The sequence below is a fragment of the Thamnophis sirtalis genome, unplaced genomic scaffold, assembly GCF_051295495.1.
Source record: "Thamnophis sirtalis isolate CommonGarterSnake01/CBP01778 unplaced genomic scaffold, rThaSir2_p1.2 scaffold_4, whole genome shotgun sequence".
NCBI lineage: Eukaryota > Metazoa > Chordata > Lepidosauria > Squamata > Natricidae > Thamnophis > Thamnophis sirtalis.
This window is the reverse complement of record NW_028261384.1, coordinates 102,419,293-102,444,559: the sequence shown is the minus strand read 5'-3', so window position 1 is coordinate 102,444,559 and position 25,267 is coordinate 102,419,293. Positions and strand designations below refer to the sequence as shown.

General features: G+C 38.3%; 1 protein-coding gene and 1 long non-coding RNA gene across 8 annotated transcripts in view; one reads left to right on the top strand and one right to left on the bottom strand.

Annotated features, from left to right (window-relative positions):
- Positions 1-25,267, top strand: part of SPOP (speckle type BTB/POZ protein) — a 76,759-nt gene continuing 51,492 nt past the window's right edge. For 2 of the 7 annotated variants that reach the window (XM_014075120.2, XM_014075097.2), the window contains exons 1-6: positions 1,507-1,638; positions 2,051-2,155; positions 7,199-7,259; positions 8,899-8,972; positions 13,420-13,522; positions 14,503-14,734. The gene's annotated coding sequence lies outside the window, so the exon portion shown is untranslated. Of the gene's footprint in view, positions 345-1,505; positions 1,639-2,050; positions 2,156-7,198; positions 7,260-8,898; positions 8,973-13,419; positions 13,523-14,502; positions 14,735-15,149; positions 15,271-15,329; positions 15,464-25,267 lie in introns of those variants that run through there. The other 5 variants (XM_087713616.1, XM_087713618.1, XM_087713617.1 and 2 more) reach the window with 5 other exon arrangements.
- LOC148046007 (uncharacterized) lies at positions 13,524-14,593 on the bottom strand. Its single transcript, XR_015696442.1, has 2 exons — positions 14,453-14,593; positions 13,524-14,286 (listed from the first exon to the last, which is right to left on the bottom strand). It is a non-coding gene; the product is annotated as an uncharacterized LOC148046007 (long non-coding RNA).

Here is a 25,267-nt window from a genome sequence, read left to right as displayed (position 1 = left end):
TGGACTTCTTCCAGGTTTTGGAAAAATTCCATTTTAATCAGCTGCTGGGGAGAACAATGAACCAAACCCTTCCATAGACCCAATTCATAGACTTCTGTCCTTTGTTTTTCAAAAGACTAAACTTTTACTTTTCCTATCTCCAACACAGGGAAGAGCTGGGCAATCTGACTTTGCAAATGATCAAGAGTGGACCCCCACTTAAGGACTTGGATTTTCTCTGCAGACAAGTGGATGTTATATTGGGAATGCCTATTGGCGAGGAAATGATATTCACAACATGCTAAGAATATTCCAGAAAGAATGTTTGCTGACCAAAATGCTGTAGAAACCTTTGGAGAAAAGTTGTAATTATTTTTGTTCATTTAATTTCAGGAAGAAATACATAGTTTCATTAAATCAGGTACAACCTAGGAAAATACTGCCCACACTGCCCAATGGCATTTTTCTCATAACCCAGTGACAATCAAATAGTCATGTTACAAGTTTAATTATGGGTGCATCTAAAGGTAAAAAAAAAACTGAGAATAAGCAGTATGAGTAGACTTTCTGTAATTTTTCCCCCCTCAGGAAACTTTTCCTGTTTTCACTGAGACTTATTGTTAAAAGTATATATTGTAATTTAAGCATGTTCATTATGACGTGTGTTCACAAACAGTCAACGAAAAACATAATTATACTTAGTAGCAATCTACACATTTATTTTCTGTAATTTTATTTATTAGATTTTTATCCTGCCTCTATTACTTTATAAACACCCTAGGGTGATGAAGATACATAATACTCCTTCCTCGTTCTATTTTCCTCACAATAATAGACTTTGAGGTGTTGTTGGGCTGAGAGAAAATGACTGGCCAAGTCACCCAGCCAACTTTCATGCCTAAGTGGGCAGAACTCACACTCTCCAAGTTTCTAGATCAGCATTTTTAATCACTACACTAAGCTAATATTTTTTAAAGGACAGAACAGATGTAATGATAGACAGCTGTCTTGACTGGGTGTAAAATTTTTGAATCCTATTTGTTTGTTTTGGCTTGTGGATTTTTTCTGCTTATCTGCCCAAACAATTTGGTTACAATTTTCCTACCATATACCTTAACCAGATCCAATTTTCAAGTGTAGCCTCCTCTGCCAGTTGCTATTATTGATTGCTTGTCTCTTCCAGTAGTCTCAAACCATGTTTCCAAACAGAATGGGTAAATCACCAGGCAGTGATACTTTCACTATTATTTACAGATGAGGAGGAAGGAGGCAGTCAAAAACCATATAATCATCATCAAAACATATGGCTTCACCAATTATCAAATTATTTCAATAAATGAAAAGAATAAAGGCTATGGTATCACTTAGTGTGGAAGAAAATAATAATAATGCTTTGGAATATTTAATCTGAAACATGCTTCACTGAAAATAAAGCTCATAAAACCCAACACATTTCTATGTAAGCAATCCAAGGATTACACTTGACATTTCCCTTGCTGCTAAATAATAACCCTAACTTTTTTCCTTTCCTCTTTTGCATTGAGGGAGCAAAGCATCTTGTAAAACGTTACCATGGAGCAAATTAGAGGCAGAATGAATCAGTACCTCTCCAGATGTTGTCAAACTATAACTCCCAAGTATGCAACAAGTTAGTTGAAGGTATGTATAAAAAGAATACAAGGGATCTGTTGGTTTTGGTTTAAGGATATGTTATACCCTGTTGTTTGTAAACACTGTTGACAGCTATGCCATGTAAACTCAGCCAAGCATTGGTGATTCAGTAAACCATGGTTAAGCTGACCATAACATAATATGAAGGTTGAACATATTTCATATTATTATATGCATCATATATAGTCCTTTTAGAAAGGAATGGAAGCAATGAGATTTAGTTACGCAGCAGATACAGTAGAATATATTCTGGAAGGTATCTAAGGTATCTTTCTTGCAGAGGCATGTGGCTTGCAAATTGCTCTGTAATCCTTAATAATACTCTGGGTACACAGCTTTTAAAATAAATGTTGCTTTTATAAACATGCTTCTCTTTCATTCCCTGGCATCTGCAAAGTAGTAGCTGTCTCCAGCTTGCACCATTCATGTCTTCGTTCATTCATCATCTGTCCTTCCATTATGGCATACTTTTTCCTTGTCTTCATTTGTTGCTGTGGCGGCATCGGTAAGTGTTGTGCTTTCATTATTTCTTGCCACTTGTCATACTAGATAGATCACCCTTTTCTTCAACTACCATGCTTTTTGGCCAATTATCCTGCTCTGGATGGAAAGAAAACTTCCCAATAAAAGCCTTCAGACTACTTCCAGTCATCTTCTGCTTCTCCTTTGTGGAAAGCAAATTGCCCAGATAAGTCCGAAGATTAATTTCTCTTTCTGTGGTGGAAAGCAGATTTGAATAAATCAAGGAGGCTTTTGACAAGTACAGTACGGTATGCATGAGTGAGCAAGCACATGTTCGTTGTGTTCCTTGGCCCTGTGGACAGTGACCGAGTTAGTGGTATCTTTCAGGGCGGAGGGGGGGGGGGCGAAAGGAAATAATTTCACATACCATTAAGGCTGTTGGGAAGCAGCAGGATCAAATTTTAATGAATGTAGGATCAAACATATCTTCAAGGCAACTAGCCACTGAAAACAAGAGACAGGCTCACCAGGGAACTGAGGATAAAGATGCTTCTAACGAGAAACAAGAAACAGACTCTGAGGCATAAGAATTAATGCCTCAGAATTACACATTTTAAAGTATAATTTTCATTTCTCTCAAAAAATATTCTTCAATGTCTGCAACCCATAGGTGTACCTAAAGGTTTCATCTGAACCACAGCCAATTAAAATCCCCAGATCATATTAAACATGATAAAAATAAAGAACCCAAATTTCTCACGGGTCAATTTAACAAAGCCAGTTTCATCTCTTGCCATGCCTGCAGGCAATACGTTCTAGACATTTTAATCTTAGCATCTGCAATGCAAAGTTCCACAGTTGGAAATGCTGACCTTGATGGTTTAATAAGATGTTTGCTCACTGTGCTCACCTCCCTTTTCATCAGTGCTTGTGGCTTGGGCTCAGCAGGATTAATTCAAGTGTGTGGTAAAGGAGGGGTTCAAAGCACCCATGCTTTAAATAAACAGTAACTCAATGAATCCTGCCATCCACTCAGCATAGACTAGTTCAACATACAGATTGAAAGAATGGCTATACCTATATTGCATTGTTAATGGGTTTTGTCCATAAACTAAATCTATAGCTTCCTCAATATTGTGTTAATACAGAATGCCCAGACCCTAATCAGTAGAAATGACATGGCTTAATCAATCAAGCATAGATCTATACCTTGTCTGACCCAGAATGCTAGCTAGTTATGGTTAAGCAAATAGCCTGCTAGAAAACAAATATGCTTGTATTCCCCCCCCCACACCTCCCCACTTTTCTCTTTTGAAAAAAAAATCCACAGAAGGTGCCTGGTATATTATTTGGAGAGGATGGAACTACCAAATCATATCCGCTAAAAATAATGTGTTCCACCAACAGCACTGATATTCTTTTTACTCTTAATACTAAGTTATATTCAGCAAATTTGCAAACATGCCCAACTGAGTTTTGAACCTGGATTCAAGACCAGTGATTCAGTGGTGGGTTTCAAAAATCGTTCGAACCTACTCTGTGGGTGTGGCCTCTTTTGTGGGAGTGGCTTGTCACCCATGTGACCAGATGGGAGTGGCTTGCCGCCCATGTGACCAGATATGAAGATGCTGATGACACTTTTATGAACCACCTTAAATTACCTCACACACAGCACTGGCATGCATAAGAATATGATGTAAACTTGTTTTTTAAAAGGCATTTTTGGTTTGCGTTAAAACAACTTCAACACACGCAATGTTCTAATTGCACCACAAACGCAGTAGTCATCCTTGCCTTTCACAGAGGCACTGAGTTTTATAAATATGAGCATGATAGTGTAGAATAATCATATCCAAGGACCAGTGGTGGGTTTCAAAAAAATTTGGAACCTCTTCCAACCGGTTTGGTAGATTTGACGAACCGGTTCTACCGAATAGGTGCGAACTGGTAGGAACCCACCTCTGCAGTGTTTGGTCCTAGCTTTGTGCAATGTGTAAATCCAGTTACCGATTCTTTAATGTGAATTTCTATCTCTCGCATGAAAACAATGGTTTTCTGAATGAATCACAAATTACATTCACAATATACTGACCCAAAGCCAAATAAACCATATTATAATCTTGCATAGTGTGAAAATCTAGTTTGGGGCTCTGTCTTGCAATTTTTTTGCTACTTTCTTGCTTTAATATTGATAGACCCAGTTGTGAAAATGGATTTTATAGTAGATAGGTATTGATTGCCTTCACACATGATAAGTCAAACCATTAATTGATAATATGTTTTGGCCACATGTTTCTTAAACATTGCTGTAATGGATAAAAAAAGAATGCAATGTTACTATGATATAAAATTAATCTCAGATTGTTATATAATTACATTACTAAAATTAAAAGTTATTTTACTTTACAAAAGAGAAAAAAGGAAAGTTGAGCATGTAGACTATTCCAAATTTCTAATTAGCTTTTTAAATGAAACCCTTACTGCTAAATACTTGTTGAAATACAAAAAGCAACCTCTAGAAAATATTATAATTGATAGAAAATGGGAATCCGTCCAGATTCATATCAATCTATTTTTAATCAAAAAAGTGCACAATTTCCCATATCTTCCTGTTATTTTCAGAGTCATTGGCATAAATTTCAAGTGAACTCTAAAAAAATATTCTTTCAAATCATGCCCAACTACCGGTAATTACAGGGATAAAGCAAGAGTCTTCTCGTAAAAGCTATCTTTTAACCTTTCCATTCTATTTTTCTCTAGTAGATTCTCTTTCAAATCCTAACAGATCTGATCCTGCTTAACCTTTGGGGATCAAAGCCATCTATAAGACATCTATAAAAACATTAGTCTGAGTCAACTCAGTCTAATATTCCCTAAATTTAGTTGGCTGGTAGGCACATTTGGAATTTTGAAAATATGTTGTGGGCTGCATTATGCAAAATAATTCCTCCAAGATTTGGAGTTTGTATGTATGTGTGTGTGTGTACTTGCACATAAACATATTAAACATATTAATTACAATATTTGTACAGATTGACTAATCAACCTGTAAAATGTCTGGGTTAGTGAAACAAAACTAAAATAGAAAATAACTGCAATATTAAAAATAACTGTATTTGGGCTAAAGGGAATAATAGTTGTTATCAAAGGGCTACTTTTAGCAACAATGAAAATGAAAAAACTTTTTAGATACAGCAGAACTTTTATTCAATTTCTAGCAGATAGGATTGGGAACAATTTCATTCTGAAATCCAGAAGATCTATCATCAGTCAGTGCAGCTACAGCACTGCAAAAGTTGAAGAACTTTGAGTCCCAGCAAATCCTCTCATTGTATTTGGCAGTAAAGGATACTGAGAATAACAGTTCAGCAAAATCTGAGAAATCAGAATTTGCCTGAACCATTGCAAATAAGGGTAAACAGAATGTTCCCCAAATGGGTCATTCTGACATTGAACCTTTCCCCGAACACTCAGAATATCCATTGCCCAATGTCATGGGATTATCCAGATTGCAATTTCTGTAAAAGTACACCTACAGTAAATCCTTGAAATGTCTAGGGTGGATCTGACATTAGCATGGAATGTCATGGAAATAAAGTACAGCTAATCTGATATGTGGTTTATTTGATCATCAGTTTTGTAACATATGAAGGTAAAAAAAACAGGTGAGATCCTTTAGGCACTTATAATATGGCTTACATTGCACCTCTTTTTAGAAATTAAGCACTAGGATGGGGAGGGAAGTGTATCTAAAATGAAAATGTTTCCTGAAAGCTGTTTTTGAATATAGCAAAACATTCCTTTTTAAGATTACCTTCAGAAAATAACCTGCAAAAATTTCCCATAAGAGGTGAATCAAATTGAGCTTCCATTGTTTTGACTGTTGCATAGATAAAAGTCCTATCAAGTCCCTCCAGTGAAAGCAGTGTGGTTTTGTTTGGATTTTTTCCCCCTGTTTTGCTAAAACAAAGATTAGCAAATAGAGGAAATAATTAAATAACTATGGTTTTTGTATTGCCTTGATCATCAGGAGCTTATATGAGTTTTTAATTAGTGCTGCATTTTCAATAAGACTATCTGTACGTGTTACTGATTCTTTCCTGGATAACAGGGAGATAATTGCAAGAAATCTGTTTGAATTCTTTTTTTTTTTTTGGTCAGTAAAGAAAGGGCTGATATATTTAATCATGATGTAGAACTGCTGGCAGCTTTCTTGCAGCCCAGCGTTCATCTAATTACATTTCTACGTTTTTAGCAAATTGAAAGGGAAAAATGGAGAAAGAAAATAATTAAAAACTGAAGAGAAAGTGAATATTAAGAAGGAGATGTTAAAAACCCATGCATACTATAGCTTTCAAGGACATTGATTTGGAAATAAATTTAAGGACACAAAAAGCTGTCAAACTGCTATAACAGGAGACATGTCAAAGTTCACAAAGTTTGCTGCAATTTTTCAAACCATCTACAGTACATGCCTCATATTGCTTAGATGATCATTTACAAATGCCAGTCACAGGATAGGAAGCAGGAAATAGAAGATTTTGTTGGCTCCCATGTGGACACCAATTGTCCACAGCAGTTTCTCAAAAGTACATCCAGTCTTGTCACCTAACATTCAGCAGCTGATCCAATGTCCATTTCTTGATTGTTTCCATTCATAAGGATTCATTGCTGCTTGTTTAGAGAGGTGGATTTTTTTTCTTTTTTAACTAAAAGTTCCACAGCCTGAATTTTTTTGGGGGAAAATTCCAATATAGTATGGAAAAGGGTCCTTGTCATTCTCCTACTGGCCTATAGGCCATCTCTATTTAGTCCTACCTCATGTACAGCAAACAAAAATGATTTAATACAATAATACAATACAACAGCAAAGTTCGAAGGGACCTTGGAGGTCTTCTAGTCCAACCTGCCTTTCCTGCCTAGGCAGGAAACCCTATACCGTTTCAGACAAATGGCTATTCAACATCTTAAAGACTTCCAGTGTTGGGGCATTCACAACTTCTGGAGGCAAGTTGTTCCACTGATTAATTGTTCTAACTGTCAGGAAATTTCTCCTCAGTTCTAAATTACTTCTCTTCTTGATTAGTTTCCACCCATTGCTTCTTGTTCTACCCTCAAGCATTTGCAAGGATTTTGCTGTCAGGAAGGTAGGTGTTAATCACTTCTTCTCAGTCTGTCTTTTGAACAACCATGAGTAACTTTAAAAGTTCGCAATATATGGCACCCTCTGATATATGTATTGTATCAACGTGTGTAGAAATACACATTTTCTCCATTTTTAACATGCAAAGTCTTTGTGTGGGATCATTTTATTTTTACATTTTTTAAATACTGTTTGCAATGATTCTCAATGGAGACTGAGATACTATAGATACTGGCTTTATATTGTATTGTATAATGAAAATAAGCCTGACTTGGTCAAGAAGTACCCAGCAGACTAGCACTTGGCAGAGTAGCCATGAAAGTTTTGGAAAAGACATTCAGATGCTGTGATGAGTCTAGATCTATAAAGATCAGAATATTGTAAGCAACGGTATTTCCAGTAAGTCTATAGAAGCAAAAGTTTTGAGATAACAGAATAGAAAGACTGTTTTGAAGTTTGGTTTTGGTGAAGATTCCTGGGAATACTATGGACAACAAGAAAACAAACCAATGCATCATTGCATAAATCAACTCAGATTTTTTACTTGAGGAACAAATGACTAGGCTCAAATTATCTTAATGTGGACATCATGCAAAGATCTAGCTCTTTGGAGAATGTTCTAATGCTGAGAAAGATGCAGGAAAGAGAAGGAAAGAATGACCAGCAGCAAGAAGGATGGACTCAGTTACACTGGTGACGGGTACACAGATAACTTAGGACATATCACATACATAATTTAGCTTACACTGACTTAATGGCATACAATCAACCAACTATTTGCTTCTGTGTTATTTTATGGTTTAATTTATTATACAATTGTTATTGTAAACATCATTAATGACCTTTTGAGAAAGCAGAAGAAAAATAAATATAAATAAAATCTTACAAAATTACAACTTCAGCAAATGGCATTAGCAAGTAGATTTCCCAAAACCCCATATAATATATGCTTCTACCTTTACTCCAAGGAAATTTATAGATTATTTATTTCATTGTCCTATTTCAGTTTCAGCAAGTCAAAAATTTTAGAGCTCCCATTGATAAGAAAATAATTTTAGCCTGATTCATAAAAATTGAATAGCCAATGAACTTAGACAAGACAAGGCCATGGAAATTAGCAAGGTTTCAAAGCCAGTTGCTAAACATAATACTTTAGCAAAAGTTTCCAATGTTTTCTAATAGTATAGTACTGTTTTAGTGTTTTTACTGATTTTTTTAACATTTTCCTATATTTAATTAATGTTTGACATTTAAGCAGGTTATTTTGACCAATGGTCAAAACAATAAATTGATTGAGGATTATAAATAACCTTGTTGTTGACATTGTTGAAAGACCTGAAAGGACAGGTTAGAGATTAATCATCATGGAAAAATTCTATGTAATCTGCAGAAGTCAAAAAACGACTTGGTGATACATATCCTTAGATTCCAGTGACAAATTATCCAATAATGAAGAAATTATATCATTTTTCCTCAAGTCTCTGGAACAATTCAGCTTGGAAGGTTGCCTTAAGTCAAATCATATATACATTCTTATAAAAATGAAATACGTCTCAGTTGTCTTATTGTAACATTTTATTGTGGAGTAGCAAAAGGTTAGTATCAAGCAAATTTAAATCTGATAATCCTAACTTAAATTCCAGATGAACTTCTAATATTTCCATAAAAGACAGAAACAGTAACGTACAAAACTGGCGCAGTGCAGCACAAAAACTGGGTACGTCAAAAATATTTTTCATTATTTAGTATAAAAATGGCACTTGAACTTTCTGGTTGCATGATGACTAATTACTCAATCCAACACACGTCTATATAGAAGCAAGTTGCATTGTATTCAGTAGAAGTTTCTATTACTATAAACAGATATGGGTAAAGAATTCATCCTTTGATCACTACTGAACTGAAAGCATTTTTTTCTGGTTATGACAATTATAGTCCTGTCAAAATCCTATAAATAAAGATAACAAGGTTCTCTGTTGACAATTATTTAGATAAATAGCCTTAGCAAATTGCAGGACTAGGCAGATCGGAAAGATCTCATAAACTACAAATGGCATAAGCTTTAGTACTTGGGATCGCCTGGCAATTCCTCAGCACTTTTAGTCAGAACTGGAGTCATTAAAAAAGAAAAGAAAAATATCCCAATGGAATAGTATTTCCATAACAATGTTAAGAAAACTGTTTGGATATGGTTGCCAGGAATCAAACATAATTTGGGAGTGTCTTTATCTTCTTAATCAGATAAATATCAGATTTGTCAGTCTCCCCACATACAGGTAGTTCTCAACTTATGATCACAACTGAGACCAAAATTTATGTTGCTAAGTGAAATATTTGTTACGTTGATTTTTGCTCCATTTTATGGCCTACCTTGCCACAGCTGTTAAGTGAATCATTACAGCTGTTAAGTTAGGAACACGGTTGTTACGTGAATCTGGCTTCCCCATTGACTTTGGTGGTCAGGTGATTGCCAAAGGTGAATAGTCCTGGGACACTGCAACCATCATAAATATGAGTCACTGCACTTGTTAAATTAGTAGTAGTTGTTAAATGAATCTGGCTTCCCCATTAATTTTGCTTGTCAATTTGCAAAGGTTTGTCCCATGACCCCAGGACACTGAAATTGTTATAAATATGAGTAAGTTGCCCAGCATCTGAATTTTGATCACATGACTATGGGGATGCTGCAACGGTTATAAGTGTGAGAAATGGTCATAAGTCACTCTTTTCAGTGCCGTTGTAACTTTGAATGATCACTAAATAAACTTTTGTAAGTTGAGGAGTACCTGTATTTACCTAAGACTTATTCCAAAGTAAATAAGCATAGAATTGCTTCTGTACTTAGGCATATATTAAATTCAAATAATTAAACAAGGAATAAATAACATAGAAATATGGGGTATTGATTTCTACATTGTGCTTAATATAACGTTGTTGTTATATAGGATGTGGAAACTAACGCAAAATGCTGCTGTCCAGATTTTTGAAATCTTTGCACAGGATGCCAATTTTTCCAAATGTTATATACTGTGTTTGTGTGCACACGTGCACACACACACATATGTAATACTGTACTCTCATTTAACAGATTTCTCCTATGATGTCTCTTATGTCAATTATGCAAATAATTCAAAGTGATGCAAATGATGTAATTTGGTGTATTGTAAAGGTTAAGATGCTGGCCTAGAAACTAAGAAATGGTGAGTTCCGAGTCTCTTTCAGGCAAAGAAGTGGTGAATTTGCCCTATCCGACTGAATTTTCTTTTGTTGCCATTGTCAGCTGAAACTTTCTTTCCAATACTATGTGAGAAGATGCCATCTATAATGGTCTTTAAGGTTTTAAACACAGTTTCCCATCAGTTGTCATTTAATTATTTTTAAATGGTAAACTTTTACAAAAATAATTTAATTCTACTTTGACATGGAGTAATATAACTCTGGTATATTTCATATTTTAATTTAGCATGAATTTAAATAAACATGAGTGAGTGGAGGCTTTCACTATTACAAAAATCTAGTCAGTGAATGGCAGCAGATACATACTGTAAACTCAACTCACTGCTTCCTTCTAACAATCCTCTGAATATTTGCAGTCAATATAGTAGCCCCACCATAAACTGTGATTTGGAAATCCATGGCTTGGATTCAGAGCACACACTAAGTACATTCATTTGCATGCTTTGAAAATCCCATTGCAGTCATAAAAGGAAGGCAAGGTGTGTTCTAGTTAAAGAACTTCACTAAGCAACCTTGACAATCACTGCTGTACAGGTAAGTCACTGCCAGAGACATTTCCGCTAAAAAAATTGTGTGTGTGTGTGTGTGTGTGTGTGTGTAAATTTGTACTATTCCTGCATATTATCCAATTTATATGGCCATCCCCGATCCAAAAATGGCATCAAACAAAATAAAAACAGAATTTCATTGAAACAAAAACTGCACCTAGTGCATCCAAACTCAGGCACCCTAAATTTGAGTGACCTACTCAAAGGGACACTTTACACCCCAAAATATATAATTACAAAGTAATTCAAGCAAAGCATTTATTAAGGGGGATGCCAAGTCTTTTTATAATGTACAGAAATATATAATATGTACATTTGGTATATGCGATAAGTCAGAAAACAAATAATCAAACGGTAAAAGATGCTCATTGCATTAAGATTTGAATAGGAAACATGATTCTAGATAACATATACAAGAAACAAATTATCTTTTCCAGCTGAGTTTTATCTTTCTTAAAACTTGCAAGTATATATCACGACTTTCAGAAGTTCTCTATTGTTTAGTTCTACAAAGACAATTTTCTGCATATTTAGGCAACTGATGTCCTTTGAAAATAAATTAAGGCATTGGAGTTTTCCTGCATTACCGTATTTTTCAGAGTATAAGACTCACCTTTTTCCCTCAAAAGAGGCTGAAAATCTGGGTGCATCTTACACACTGAATACAGCATTTTTTTGCCTCCTGAAATGTCACCTCTTTCATCAAAATGGCCATGCATAACCTTTAGGTTTCCAGAGTGCTCCTGGGGATTGGGGAGGGCGGAAATGAGTGAAAAACAGTCTGTTTTGGGGAGGTTTGCAGAGTGCAAAAGCTTTTTTTTTTAAAAAAAAATGCCTCTTCAAAATCTTGGTGCGTCTTATATTCAGAAAACTACAGTATATTGAAATCAAATGCAATAATGTAATTTACCCACCAATCAGTACTTACAGCACAAGAAAGAGAGGATATTTCACCTCTAAGAAGTAATACAATTCTATTTTACAGGCCAGAATTATCAATCACATGCTGGTTCTGTGGGCATAGCTTGGTGGGCGTGATGTGATTTGGTGGGCATGCCAGGGGAAGGCTACTGTAAAATTTTCATTCCCTCCCCACTCCACGGGAAAGTTACTGCAAAATCCTCATTCCCTCCTGATCAGCTGGGGCTCGGGAGGCAGAGAATAGATGGGGGCGGGACCAGTCAGAGGTGGTATTTACCAGTTCTTCAAACTACTCAAAATTTGTTACCGGTTCTCTAGAACTGATCAGAACCTGATGAAAAGTAAAACTATTGTAAAAGTAGCAACATAAGCAAAAGTCCAAGGAAACCATTTTTTTAAAAGGAGTAAGTCCACAAATATTATTTGTTGCAAGTTCTAAGAATCTGACAATCGCCACCTGTGAGGAATCCAAGGACCTTTTTCTTCCCCAAGGACAGTGGGTTGGATAGCAAAAAATCTGGAGTGCACTCTCCAAGATTGGATTGTGATGGAAATTTTAAGCAGCATAAATTCTCCCTGATGGAACTCAGGGCAACTGTAGCTCCTATTGCTGTCCACAGCTCTCAGTGCTGCTTCTGTAAGGATAGAAACTGCTTGGCAGTTAATTCATTTCCTCAGTCATGGATGCACTAAACTAGCAGAGAAGCAGCTCCCCACCCCCACTTCAGCTAGAAGCTTCTAGAAATTTCCACAAAGGTTCCAGGAACAAGCCAGTCTATCAGTTTCATTACCACAATGCCCTTTCACACTTAATTGGTGAGTCAGAAGATGAAAAAAAGTATATAGGGAAATTGGGAACCATGCAGAACCATACCAAAATGCACATATAGCTTTTATGTATACTGAGAGGTTATGCACTGAAGAAAAATTCCTTGTGTGTCCAATCATACTTGGCCGATAAAGTATTCTACTCTATTCTAAAGACATTGCAAGTGACAATCCCAGCATCTGAAAAAAAACTTCCCATAAGCAATAGCAGAGATAACTTTAAACATAGATGGAAAGATTAATTAGCATTCAGATCAGCAAAGTGATTGCCTTTCATAAAACAGAGAAGTGCATCCAAACATCAAAATCATATATAGAATCAATGAAGATATTGATAGTTTTGTCTGTGGCAATACAACAAACATGAATTAAGACTTTAGCTATTAATTCACCTATTCAGGCTCCCAAGGAAGGTAATAAGGGTTCTGTTCAGGAGAGAACCATGAGAAACAAAAAACAAACTTTAATTTATGGAAAACCCATAACCAAGTCTTTTGATATTTGAACAGAAAGGACAGCAGTAGCCAAAGCTTTTAAGCAACTACTGCTTCACATGAAACAGGATCCAACTGTAGCAGTAATGCCTTAACATTGATAATGTAACTACAAAACCTCTTCCCTGCCCTACAGGGACACAGGAATTTTTCCTCCTCATTTTTCAGCTGGGGAAAGAATATGACTCTATTACACAAGTAGGGATGTTTATGTGGAATTGAAGAAAACCATTCAACAGGTAAACAAAGACAAATTTATTCTTAAAAATAAAACAAAGATTGTGATTGTAATAGCATAGTATCACAGTAGCGGCATTTGGATACCAAATCTTCTATTAGCATCAAATTAGTATTGTAATGTTCATCCAATTGTTTTCATTTGGCTTATTACTCCAACTTGAGCAATATTTAAGGAAAAAATACAAAGGTCTGTGACAAATTTATTCACAAAAAGGAAAATGCTATAGCTTTAAAGTCTTTTTCACTTTTTAATATTAAGCTTTGCACGCTTGAAAATTCTTTCAATCCTTGGTATGAAATGAATCACGAGTTTCATCAGAATGCTGAACAATGATGTTTCTTCAAGTACTCTTAAAAGGGTTAATTTTGTTTCATAGTCAGACTATAAGAAAAAGGTCATGAGATTATTACAATTAGCTTCTGATTGCAAGGACTATGCAAGAAAAATGCATGTTTTTCTGAAGTTTAAAAAAGGACTTAGACAGCCATGTTTAAATTACCATCACCTTTTAAAATGCTAATAATGAAGCCTAAAATTTAGGACAATACACCAAGGTTCAATAAAACTCCAAAGCTATTAGTTACAGATGTTAATATCCAGACACAAATTCCTGGGAGAAGAGCCAGGTCTTTACAGCCTTGCCAAAAGCCATTGGCATAGGGACTGCCCTCTTTCAGGTAGAGGTTGTTCCATAGGGAAGACAGGATCTTGCTTTGTTCCCCTTCTCTTCTCGGTGGCAGCATGATCTTTGGCATCCAATATCTGAAATGTTATTGGAAGATAATTAAAAACGTGTTCATGAATTGTATTTGGAGAGCACCTTATTTGTAACAGCGTCATAGCAACCCTTGCATTAAAATCTTTTAATGTGCTTTTAATAGGCCTGTTGAATACTACTTTTGATAATAATGCCGAAACATAACCCCACCTTTGATTATTTTCCTTCGTTCCTGATATCTCCTGTACTACTCAAAATAGCGTGTTGATCACCCTAAAGAGAAGCCTCGACGTTACTTCTTTCCCGCCGTTTTTGGTGTGATCGATCCCTCTTGCGCCTGCGCAATGGCACTACCTCCCAGTCTCCTCCCCCGTCTGCCGTTGAATGAACGAGGCGTCGTGGCAACGTCACTAAAAGTCCCGGATGTGTCAGGTCAGGGCGTTATGGAGAGACCACAAGGGGACGGCTGCAGCTACTGCGTATCGTTTGCAGGTGAGATGGAACGGGTGACAGGTATAACTCACCACATCATAGGGACAAAGGGAGCAATATATAACGCTGATACGAAACTGATTGCAAAATAATGAGCCAAAGGCCCTGACGCAAGAAGAAGGGGCGGGGCGGAAGGCTAAAAACCTCGGTTGAGGGTCGCGCATGCGCTATGATGTAGTCTCGTCCGTTCGGAGTGTAGCCCATGCGCCTTCATTCAAAGGCTGGCAGAGATTGCGCAGGCGCCTTGCCTGAAGTCGTCGTGGGAGGGAGAGAGGGAGGTCCAGGTTAATTCTAGGGCACGCATGCGGTGCAAAAAGTTTGTGGCATGCCGCTCCTTTGCGCCTGCGCTGAAGGGAATGAAAGAGGAACAGTCACATCCTGCAGCTTCCTGGCTTTTCTTTCCTTCTCCTCCCACCCCTCTTCTCTTGCGCCTGCGTATAATGTTGCTGCAGGGGCCTTGCGGAATAATGATCCTGGTGCAGCTGCGTAAGGGGGAAAGGATTGCAAGACGGAGAGATGCTGCCAAATAGTGAGCTGTGAGTGCTGTTGCTGCTTTTCAAAGGGGAAAACAAGTAGAAGGGACCAAGAATGATAATGGAGTGGGGAGAGATGTTACCTTATTCTGTTTCTGTAATGATCCCTGCCCACTATACTGTCCGGGTCATTGATTTATTCCTATATATCTTGATAAAGAACAAAGTGGCAGAAGTTATTTACTGAGGCCAACAGGTAAGAGTCTTCATCCTGATCCCCTTTCTGGAAGGCAAAGAATTAGGTTGAATAATTGGTAAAAGGTGAAATGATGCTAAAGCTCATCAGTCTAATATGATAACTGTGACTAAAGAAGGCAGCTTTATATTCTGATGAAGTTTGATGAGAATCGAACCTGGGCATGCTATAGGCAAGAAACTTGCTGTTTTCTCATCAGTAAAATAATAAGTTTTGCACATTTTGTAAGCTTAAAGCAACTTTACCTCACAGTTAATGCTGTTGAGAAGAATAGAAATCTGTACAAGATGATTCTTAAATATTTCTATATAGTTTTTCCTGTTCACAGGATGTATAGTTTCTTTAAATTTGCACTTGAAAACCTTTTAATATAAAGCATGTTGATAATCTAAACATCTGTCCATATTCAGTGCCTTGGCTTTTCAGTCCGAGGTGCGATAAATGTGCAAAACTTTTTGGAATGCTCAATGGGTGCAATGAATAATGATTTTGCAGAAAAGTAGACAGTTGAAAGGGACAGTAGCTATATGTTGATGTACATAGTTATTATTCAGAAATTATCTTAGATAACAGGTAAGTGGGTTTCTAGATTAAGAGATGTGGTTTCTGTGATATGCCTTGGAAGAGAACTAGCAGGTGTAGTTAACTTGACAGCACTACAAAGTTGTCAAAAATCTGCAAAGTTTTGCCTGCCACAATCTCGTGCTCTGCAGCTTTTGAAATCATGAGGACCTTGTTTTGAACTTGCCAGTAGTAATGGCAAAGAAGCTCTTTAAACATAGATGCTGTCCATCATCTTGCTTAATGTTTTTGCCCCCCCCCTTGTATGTTTTATTAGCATATTTGTAACTTAGCAAATAAAATGTTCCAGCATTGTTAAAGTCCAATAAGTCAAAAGTATAGATTTGAATTAAAGGGAATCTGATTACAAGAGACTATAAGCATTAAAGTATTGGATTAGAATATAGGTTCAAATCCATTCTTAGCATAGAAGCTCATGTGACCAGATAGTGTCTGTATCATGTGACACATTGATTCACAAATTTATCAACTGAGTATGTTACATGAACTCAGCCTCTGTGGATAGTTTATGGCACAGTAATACCATACAAACTAAAAAAGTTAGGCAATGTATTCAAGCATAACATAGATAACTGTGAGTGTATCATGCAAATATTACCTGTTGTGCAGAAAGCTTAGAGAGGATGCTGCTTATACTGCTTTTTGCTCCTGAAGAATAAATAGGATATTAGTCTAACAAATGAGTACATAAACTGTCAATGCTTAGATTGATTAACATTTAAAATAGCTAAATGTTTAAAAGTAAAGTGACTTGATTTAAAACTAAGCACTGATCATGTTTGTGGACAATAGGAAGCTATACAGGATGGTAAAATCCAAAAGTCATTTGAAAAGTTCCAGTAGAACTTCTTTAAGCATGGTAAATGGTCAACCAAGTGATAAATGCAGTTTAATTTAAGAAGTGTAAAGTGATCTTGGGATATATAGTAAATAGCTCAGTGAAGAATCAGTGTGCAGTAGTGATGAAAAAAAGCAAATGCTATAGTAGAAATCATTAGGAAAGGAATTTGAAAATAAAACTGCTAATTTTGTAATGTCATTATATAGATCTACTGCAAATCTGCATCTAGTATGATGTATACAAGTTCTGTTCACCACATTTAAGGTACAAATATAAACTCAAAAAAATACAAAAGGACACACAAAAATATGACTAATCAGCAAGATTCTTTATGTGAGAAAAGATTAGAATATTTTAGATTTCAGCTTGGCCCAAGGGTAGAGTTATGATTGAGATAGGATATTGAAAAAATAGACAGGAAACTTTTTCCTTTTTAAAATATTATGGCAAGGTATCATCTGATGATGCTGATTTAGATGTTTTAGAACAGGCAAGAACTCCTTTACAGAACAAGTAATTAATCTCTAGAACTCATTACCAGTAGACTGGTGATGGCCACTTTTTGTATAGCTTTAAAAAGAGGGCTGAATTCATGAAGAACGAATCTAATCAAGTGATACAAGGCTCACTTTTAATTCTGGTTGAATTCAGATGCTCCCCAATACTAGTGGAAGGGGATCAGCACAGGGAAAATAAAATGTCTTGGTTGCCTATTTGCAATAATTCATAATCATATGGTTGGGGACTCTGAGAAATCTGACTTTGAACTGTTCCAACACGGCTATTTCTTGCAAGTGCTTTTAAAAAATCAATACAAGTGATCCTATTCTTACAATCTTTTATTTAGTGACAAAAGTTAAAACGGCACTGGAAAAAAAAATGATTTATGACTGTTTTTCAGCCTTTGCAACATCCCCATGGTCATGTGATCAAAGTTTGGATACTCAGCAGCTAGCTCATTTATGGCAGTTGTAGTGTCCTGGGATCATGTGATCATCTTCTGCAACCTTCTGACAACCAAAGTCAACGGGGACGCCAGATTCACTAAGTAACCATGTTACAACTGCAGTGATTCACTAACAAATATGACAAGAAAGGTCATAAAATGGGGCAAAACTCACTCAACATCTTACTTAAAAACAGAAATTTTGGGCTCAGTTGTGGTTGTAAATCAAAGATTACCCGTAGAGTGTTGATCCATTAGTTATGACAAGAATTGAATGATCAGATTGTTCCTCAATCTTGATGTCGTAGGTTGAGAGTGACTGGCCCAGAGTCATCCAACTGGCTTTCATGATTAAAGTGGTACTAGAACTCACAGTTGTCTGGTTTCTAGTGTGGTGTCTTAACCACTAGAGCAAACTGGTTTTCTTTTATGTCCTTCTCTCCTATTACTAGAAGTGTGCCTATTAGTTATTCATGGTAACTTGCTTCAATAAATGTGTTTCCTGTTTTGAGGCTTGATCTTGAATGTATAAGGGGGCAAGCTCTAGAGCAGAGGTGTCAAGACCTGGGGGCAAGATCCAGCCCACGGGCTGCTTAGATCTGGCCTGCGGGACCACCCTGGAAACAGCAAAGTACTGGCCCCCGGTGCCTCTGGCAATGAAAACGGAGCTCAGGAGGGCTGTACATGGCCTTCCCAAGCTCTGTTTTTGCTGGCAGAGGGTTGCAGAAGACCATTGCAGCTGAAAATGGAACTTGTGAGGACTGCATGCAGTTCTCCTGGGCTCCCTTTTCGCTGGCAAAGCATTGCAGGAGGCCGTTGCAGCCAAAAACGTATTTCAGGAGCCCATTTTTGCTGGCAGAGTGCTCGGGTCACCACCCCGACATATGTGATGTCAAACTGGCTATCCCCCCCCCGCCATGATCCCCCCTCCCAAGGTAAAGCACAACCCTGATGCAGCCCTCAATGAAATCGAGTTTGACACTCCTGTTCTAGAGCTATTGGGTGGATGTGAGTTTTATCAGCAATTTATTACAACTGTTAAGGAAGGTAATAATTCAATTTTGGGGGGAAGTTGCTCAATTCCTATTCATATATTGATAATGAGTAGAGGAAAAGAGTTAGAGGGCAAAATATTTCAAGAACTGGAATGATATGAAACATTATATAATGCTGTAAGCAATTTTGAGTGCGATGAGGAGACTTCTGAATAGGTTAAAAGTAATACAACAGTGCTGCAAAACTCTGGATAACAACTGGAAGGCATCAAAGAACAGACATTTTTAACGTTTCTCTGCAGTCCACAAATTATCTCTTTTTGAGTTTTTTAAGTTTCTTTGCGGTCGCAAATTATCTGTGTTTTTGAGTTTGCTAGCCTTAAAATAGATTATCCACTGAAGGTAGAGACCGCAATAAGGTTTGTTTGGAAGTGATAAGACTTTAAAAGTAAAATACTAGTCAGTGGTAAAATATAAGAGGTATGAATGTTTAAAATGATTATCAGGAAACCTTTTTAAATTGCTCTTTTTTTGCTTATTTCTTAGACATTAGTAAATATGTGTATGTATATATATGTGTGTGTGTGTGTGTATACACACACGCACACACACACACATATATACATACACACACACACACATACATATACTAAAATACTAGTAATTTTTGAAAAGTTAATATGCAAGACAGCCTTAGTAATCCAAAATAATGGCCGCTGTGAAATGGTATATTGCAGAGATGTCAAACTCAATTTCATTGAGGGCTGCATCAGGGCTGTGGTGGACTTCGGGTGACTGGGTGGCCATGGCCAACTGCGTGGTTGTGGCTAGCTTGACAACACTCCCCAAACTGCTGGCATGTTTCCTCTTTGCATTGGGTAGATTGGGCTGAAGCTATGCTGGCCTGATCTTTCCTCTTTGCATTGGGTAAACCAGGCAGAAGTTATGCTGGCCTGATCTTTCCTCTCCGCACTGAGTAAACCAAGATAGCCCCGCGGGCTGGATCCAACTACATTGTGGGCCAGATCCGGCCCGTGGGCCTTGAGTTTGACATCCCTGGTATATTGCATGCTACATGGAGAGATAATGAGTCATTTTTGCATGCTTTTTTGGCCGTCCCCAGGCTCCAGAGGCTTTATAGGAGCCTTGGGAGGGCAAAAACAGCATCCCCCGGAGGTCCTCCGGAGGCTTCAGGAGCTTCCCTGAAGGGCAAACCGGACATTTAAGCCTTCCGGAGCCTTCAGGGGCCGTTTTTAGTCTTCTGGAGCCTTCAGGGACCTTCAAGAGGCTTCCTTCTATTTTCATAGGGTCATTTTTAGTTCTCCGGAGCCTTCAGGGAAGCCTCCTGAAGGCCCCAGATGGCTTAAACTGGCCCTATGAGCAAACCGGGAGTCCGTTCCCAAACATCCAGTTTGCCCATAGGGTTGTTTTTTTGTGCTCCGGAGGCTTCAGGGAAGCTTCTGAAGCCTCCGGGGGTGGGGTGGTGGGGCTCTTTTCGCCCTCCCCAGGCTCCTCTAAAGCCTTTGGAGCCTGGAGAGGGTGAAAATGGTATTAAAAAAGGCTTAACTCAGCTAGCCAGCGTGCACATGCATGCTGGCTAGCTGACAGGGCAACGCCTCACATGCCCTGACAAATGGCTCTGCATGCCACCTGAGGCACACGTGCCTTAGGTTCGCCATCCCGGACCTATACAAATCAATGTTCCTTTTTAAATACTGTCTGAAAAATTAAACCAAAGATCCAACAAATGGATTTTTTTGGCTAAGTCTTACTATTTTAGATAACATATGGAATTTTACACTGTTATCCCACTTGAAATAAGACTAGCATATTCTATACAAAGTGGTCACGAGGTCAATTCATCAAATAGTCCTCGACTTGAGACCGGTCACTTAGTGACTGTTCAAAGTTAAAAGAATCAACAAAAACCCTTCCTTATAACAATCCAGTTCTGAAGTTCCGACTGCCAGGAACATTATGGTCAGTCATGTTACTGCATTTTGGGCACTTGGCAACTGGCCTACATTTATGGCTGTTTGCAATGTCCTACCATTGCTGCAGTCGTGATTGCAATTTATGATGTCGTTGCCCAAAACTGGTGTTACTTCAGTTTCTGACAAAAACATCCTATAGTAAACAATAGGTTTGTTTGATGACTGTGGCGTTTGCTTAACGACCATTATGTTCTCTTAAACACCACAAAAGTTATAAAATCTGGTTGGTCATGCTTTGCAACTGTCACCATCACAATTGCCAGACTCAATTATGGTCATTAGTTGAGGACTACCTGTACTAAGCTAGAATCTTTCCTTGAATTTGATAGTTCTGAATATAGTAAAAGAGATTCAAACATAGAACCTGTCCTGTAGACTAAAGAAGTAAATATTTTAGCAAATTTTCATCTTCATCTTTGGTGACTACAGTAATTGATCAGAGTATAAGGCAACTGAATTGTTTAATCAAAGAAGTATTGAATAATGCAAATTGAATACTTAAGTACTTTTTAATTTTCTTTTGGAATAATCAATTTATGTTTTCTGAAGAAACCAGCGTGAGATCTAAAAAAACTATATTGATGAATCTTCTATATCTTTTTTTGATATTGTTCTGTTTAGGAAATTGTTTTTGTTTAGCGTTCTCAAAGAAAATCAATCAGACTTTAAGGTTAAAGATTTGTATATCCATGTGCAAGTTATTCCAGACCAGAAAATAAAAAAAGTCAATTTCATTGATATATTTATTTATTTTTATCCCACCTTTATTATTTTTATAAATAAATGAAGGCAGCAAACATGCAAAATACTCCTCTTATTTTATCTACAACAATAAACCTGGTGTCTGTGTGTTTGTGTTTTGGACTGAGAGAAAATAACTGGCCCAAGGTCTCCCAGTATTCATGACTAAATTGGACTAGAACTCAGTCTTCTATATTTCATGCATAAGAACAATCTACCACAAAAATGTATGTATATATTGCTGTGAATTTTGTTACATGAGATAAACCTAAATTAAAAAACAGGCTGCTCTGAAACACATTTACATATCTTTGTTAGTATATAAATATTTAGTTTCAAATACTTATGAAATTTGTCACCCTAAATTACCATGTTTCCCCGAAAATATGACATGTCCTGATAATAAGGCCATTCCACATTTTTCTGATGGGCAAAAATATAAGCCCTCCCCCGCAAATAAGCCCTCTGGACAACCCTCCACCTCCGGACAGAGAGAGCACCACTCACCAACCTAGTGGAATCCCAAAGGTGCCAAGCTGTTGGAACGGGGGATGGGCAAAAGTGATCGTGTTGCTTGGCGCCTTCAGGATACCACTAGGTTGGTGAACGGTGCTGTGCCCAGCTGGAGATGGGTTGGCGGGCAGCTTCTCTCTTGCGAGCGGGCTCCCGAAGAGCCGGGCACAGCCTTGGGTGAATGGCTTTGTTGTGCTGTCGCAGCAGCGCAGCACAGCAGCCATGAAGTGACCACGCTCATGAGTAGCCACCCAGCAAACCCCCTTTCCAGCCGGGCACAGTGCCATTCACTGACCTGGGGGTATCGCCCAGCCACGTGAGCGCCTGTTCACCGTGGCTCCCACGGCTTGGCGCCTTCGAAATGCCAGTGAATGGCACTCTGCATGGCTGGAGAAGGGGGGTTGCTCGAGCAGTTGTCCCTCTCGCACTCACACTCCTCCCAGCCTCATGATGCCCAGGCCCAGCTCTCCCTGCAGAGCCAGAGCACCTCCTCCTGCTGCCGCCGCAGCCATCCCAGCATGACTTTTTCGGCGGCTTCCAAACCAAGTCTTCCAGCAGTGGCCACTCTGGGTATACGCTCTATGGTTGTAGTCAGGCTGCCGGCAGAGCGTACTCCCAGAGCGTACAACCATAGAGTATACACCCAGAGCAGCCACTGCAGGAAGACTTGGTTTGGAAGCTGCCGAAAAAGCCATACTGGGATGGCTGTGGCGACGGGGGTTCTTTGGCTCTGCAGAGAGAGCTGGTCAAGGCATCATGAGGCGCGGGAGTGGAATAGCCGCTCACACAACCCTCCTCTCCAGCCGTGCAGAACGCCATTCACTAGCATTTCGAAGGCGCCAAGCAGCGGGAGCTGGGTGGCGGCAAACAGACACGCAGCTTGGCAATACCCCTAGGTCAGTGAATGGCGCTGTGCTTGGCTAGAAAGGGGGTTTGCTTGGTGGCTGCTTGTGAGCGTGGTTGCTTCATGGCTGCTGTGCTGTGCTGTGCTATGCTGCACTGCTGCGACAGCGCAACACAGCCGTTCACCCCCGAGGCTGTGCCCAGCTCTTCGGGAGCCTCTTTGCAAGAGAGCAGCTACCTGGCAACCCCAAAACAATAAGCCCTTCCCTGATAATAAGGCCCAAGCCATATTTTGTGGGTAAAAAGAAAATTAGACCCTGCCTTATTTTTGGGTAACCATGGTAGTAGGTTTTACAAAATTCTTACGCAATCATTATTTTTCTCACTATGACTAACTTATGAGGATGGTTGGGCTGAGAGTTGGTGATTGGCCCAAAGTCATCCAGTGAGCTGCTGGGTCTAGAAATTGACCTCCCCAGTGTTAGGAGAGTATTTTAACTTTGTTTGTCCTGTGCTGCTAGTTCTCAGAAGCTTTTATCAGTTTTTGTTGCTTATCAACCTAAGGGACTATTTGTTGCTGTTTAACTCTCAATTTGCTTGATTAAAGCTGCTCTAATAAAAATATAAGATCTAAAAAAAAATCAAATAGATGCCCATCCAGAATTCACTTGGCACAAGGCAAATTCTTTGATATTCTTTTTTTTTTAAAGAGAAACAGACAAAACAAATAAAAACATTGTTAATTTGATTTATACTTATTTCAGAAAAGCTCAAAAAGTATTTACTACATATATTTTTCAGTTTTTAATTGTCTTCTCTGTTACATTTAGAAGTGTATATAGTTCTAATCTTAGGGAAAGTATGCATATCCATTCCTCAAAAATATTGACAATATTTTAACCAATCTTGGGAAAATTTCTGCACTGACTACTTGTTTTGTTTATCTTTTTGGCATTTCCAAAATCGAGGCTTTAGGAAGGAAAGAGTTTGGTGCAGTGCTATAATTTGAAATGTATTTTATATTGTGAAAGCTAAACTAGAGCCAAATCATACACCTACTTGTAAAGAATGTATTGGAAATAATTTACTCATATCAGCCCTCCATAGTTCTATTTGTATTATGCTTTAAAATGGGAAGTGATAAAGCCCATTTATTTTCTCCTTAATTAAAATATCTTTTCTGCTATTCTTTCATTCAGGTTTATACTGAAGAGTCAAAGTAGTTAGTTCCTCCATAGGGACCAGTTAATCAAACAGACAGAACAAACATTGGTTGAGATTAATTTTGACAATTGTGTGGGCTCTCTAACAGGCATTAGCATTTAAAGGAAAAACAATTCCGAAAATAAAATAGCCGCCTTATTGGCTTTTCCCCGTTACTTTTAACCAATACATTTAGTTCATCTTTCCTAGAATTGCATGTTACATACCCTAACCATAATTATCAGTTTCTTCAACATTCTTAGCTAAGAGCCAATTTGGTCTAAGGTTAAGACACAAAGCTAGAAAGCAGGAGACTATGAATTATAGTCTGGCCTTAGCCATGAAAGCCAGATGAGTGATTTTGAGCCAGTCACATTCTCTTAGTCCAACACACCTCACAGGGTTGTTGTTGGGAGGAATATAGGAGAAAGGTGTATTACCACCTTGAGTTAGTTGTAAAAATAATAAAGACAGGCTAGAAATAAATAAATAAATATGCCTTATCATTTAGACTTACATACGACTTCACAGTGCTTTTATAGCCCTCTCTAAGAGGTTTACAGAGTCAGCATATTTCCCCCAACAATCTAGGACTGTGATGGAGAACCTATGTCACGCATGCCACAGTGACATGCAGAACCTTCTCTGCGGACATGCAAGCTGTCACCCACCTCAGCTCCACCGCACATGCTTGCTCACCTTCTGCCGGCCAGCTAATTTTCAGGTCTCTGTCATGTGGGGGCGGGGTGCCTCTATGGGGGCAGGGGATTGCACCTGCATGCACGGAGGGAGGGTGCACGCACATGCGCGTGTGTGTGTGGCTCATGACCCATTTTTGCTCCCAGGAGGCTGCAGGGAGGCCTACTAGGCCCAAAATGCGGGGGGTGGGTGGAGGGGTGGTGGTCACACATGCATGTGCAGGGGGCATGGCACGCGGGGGGTTGCATGCATATTGCATTATGGATGCGGACCTGTGTGCGTGTTGTCACACATCTGCTTTCAGCACATGACAACAAAAAGGTTAGCCATCATTGATCTAGGAACTCATTTTATCAATCTCAGAAGGATGGAAGTTGGAATCAACCTTGAGCGGGTAAGAATCGAACTGCTATATTGCTGGCAGCTGGCAATCACCAGAAGTAGCCT